Source organism: Mus caroli, chromosome 11 (assembly GCF_900094665.2).
Source record: "Mus caroli chromosome 11, CAROLI_EIJ_v1.1, whole genome shotgun sequence".
Classification (NCBI taxonomy): domain Eukaryota; kingdom Metazoa; phylum Chordata; class Mammalia; order Rodentia; family Muridae; genus Mus; species Mus caroli.
Genome location: NC_034580.1, coordinates 97564766 through 97567230, shown reverse-complemented (window position 1 = coordinate 97567230; position 2465 = coordinate 97564766). Strand labels below are relative to the sequence as shown.

General features: G+C 48.0%; 1 long non-coding RNA gene and 1 other non-coding gene across 2 annotated transcripts in view; both read right to left on the bottom strand.

The window, feature by feature from the left end:
- Positions 1-663: 663 nt before the first annotated feature.
- LOC115032727 lies at positions 664-854 on the bottom strand. Its single transcript, XR_003838342.1, has one exon. It is a non-coding gene; the product is annotated as a U2 spliceosomal RNA (small nuclear RNA).
- A 45-nt stretch (positions 855-899) lies between these two features.
- LOC110304563 overlaps positions 900-2465 on the bottom strand; it is a 70872-nt gene continuing 69306 nt past the window's right edge. Inside the window, exon 3 of the long non-coding RNA XR_003837949.1 lies at positions 900-993. This is a non-coding gene — a long non-coding RNA (uncharacterized LOC110304563). The remainder of the gene's footprint in view (positions 994-2465) is intronic.

The following is a 2465-nucleotide window of genomic DNA, read 5'->3' as shown; positions in this document are numbered from 1 at the left end:
CCATCTGGCCGGAACCTCCCTTCTGTCTTCCTTGGCGCCGGGTACAAAGATAAGCCCCAAGCCCACCGGAACAAAGCTCTGTTGCCCCTTTTGCTGACATGTAATCTTTCTGTTAATGAATCAATCCCATGCCTTTGTCAAAATTCTTTGTATTCCTAACCCTTTGCTTCTTTAAAAAGCCCTAGCTCCCGTGTTGACCCAGAGCTCTGCCAATAAAGCCTCCTGCGTCTTGCAACAAGAGAGGGTTCGTGGGTGCTTCCTGTCCCTGGAATAGAGTGAGGATCCCTAGATTTGGGGTCCTACACATTAGCTCCAGTGCCGCAGTCTTTTCTTTTTTTTTAAGGCTTATTTATTCATTTATGTGGTTGCTAGGATATTGAACTCAGGACCTTTGGAAGAGCAGTCAGTGCTCTTAACCACTAAGCCATCTTCTCCAGCCCGGCCACAGTCTTCTTAAAGCACCAGAATACTCGGTACCCTACCAAATGAGAATCGAGTTTTCATGTGTACACACCACTCTCATGATATAAACTGACAAAGTTTTAAAAGCTAGCAATAAAAAACCACAGACGCTCTAGAGTAACAATACAAGTATTTCCTGTAAAGAGCAGTACTGCTCTATAGTAACCATATTCTGACTTTAAAACCGTCTTTATTCCCCAGAGGGGGTGCACCGTTCCTGGAGGTACTGCAATACCAGGTCGATGCGTGGAGTTGACGGAGCAAGCTCCTATTCCAACTCCTACTTCCAAAAATCCACTTAATATATTGTCCTCGGATAGAGGACGTATCAGATATTAAACTGATAAGAACAGATACTACACTTGATCTTAGCCAAAAGGCCGAGAAGCGATACCTACCTGTGCCCACACGCCCGATACACTCAACACTGAACACACCTTTAATTCACGGTCACCAACCAACAGACTCAAATATGCAGCCAACACAGACTGTTCTCTTCATTGAGTTCACCACCTTTACGTCACGAAAAGCCTGTAAGATTCAAGGAGGCCGAGAAGAATTTGGTTGCACTATTTTTTTGCTCCCAGAGTTCCACAGAGCAGTTATTTGCATGCCCCGCCCAAGCGCGCCGAAAGCTTGAACCTGGACTGCTTTTTCCGCTTCTGCGCTGTAGAGCGCAACCGGGGCGCTGAGGGGAAGTATTGACCTCTCCCTGCGATACTTCCAGGTTCTTCGCAGTCTTTCAGACCACACCCACAACAAAAGGTTCTTGGAAGGATCCTTGAGGAAAAGGGGCCTTTCGATTTTCTGCTTAATTTATTAGTTTACAGGCAATTCCGCTAGGCTCCTCCCTAGGATCAAGCAACCGGCTTATGGTGCTTCTTCAGCTGTGGTGAAAAAGACTTCACCACTCCAGCTCTCTCTGTTCCCACGTGTTCCTTGCGGTCTCTGTCCCCAGCCCCCATTCTCTCCTCTGTCTCCTGCTTTCTCTGCCCTTGTGACTCTGTTCCTCTCTGTCTGCCTATCTGTTCATCTACCTCAACCCCTTCTCCAAGCCCTCCCTCCCCTCTCTTCCCCCAGATAACCCCCTCCCCACCAGATCTGTTGCTTGGCGTCATTTCTCAAGGGGGCACTTTGGCATGGGCCAGCCAGGAACTCCCTCATCATATTATATTTCATAACATACATTATCTAAAAATATATCGCTATTCTGTTTTGAGGCAGGGTCATCGTGGCGTACATATTTACATGACGGGGGGGGGGAGATTCATGCATAAGTATGTCATACATAAGTATTCATACATAAGGCGTGTGCCACCATGCCGGGCTTAATGAGCCATTTCTAATCTCCCAATGGAAGGCCTTCCTGTGCTTCAACCATGGACTGGACTAAGGACTCTCACCTGCATGGGAACCTCTGTCCCATAACTCCAGGGCCAAGGGTGTTGCCCCGGGGCCCTCAGGTCAGGGGCTGCCCTTGTCTATCCCCCATCGAGTGGGGTCAGTGGCTTAGATGCCCACCTAGGACCAAGTGGAAAGGGTCTGGCAGCCCTCCCTCATCTGCCTGCCCAGAGCACAGGAGGAACTCTGGCCAGATGCGTGCTCTCTCCTTCCTCCCTTCTTCCCCCACACCGTTAGCCCACAAAATGGGAGAATAATAGGCTCACTTCAAAGTATGTGAAGGACACATGCTCCGCTATGTTCATAGCAGCCTTTATTTATAATAGCCAGAAGCTGGGACTGGAGAGATGGCTAAGTTAAGAGCACTGACTGCTCTTCTGAAGGTCCTGAGTTCAATTCCCAGCAACCACATGGTGGCTCACAACCATCCTTAACGAGATCTGGCACCCTCTTCTGGAGTGTCTGAAGGCAGCTACAGTGTACTTACATATAAATAAATAAATCTTAAAAAAAAAATAATAGCCAGAAGCTGGAAAGAACCCAGATGCCCCTCAACAGAGGAATGGATACAGAAAATGTGGTACATTTACACAATGGAGTAC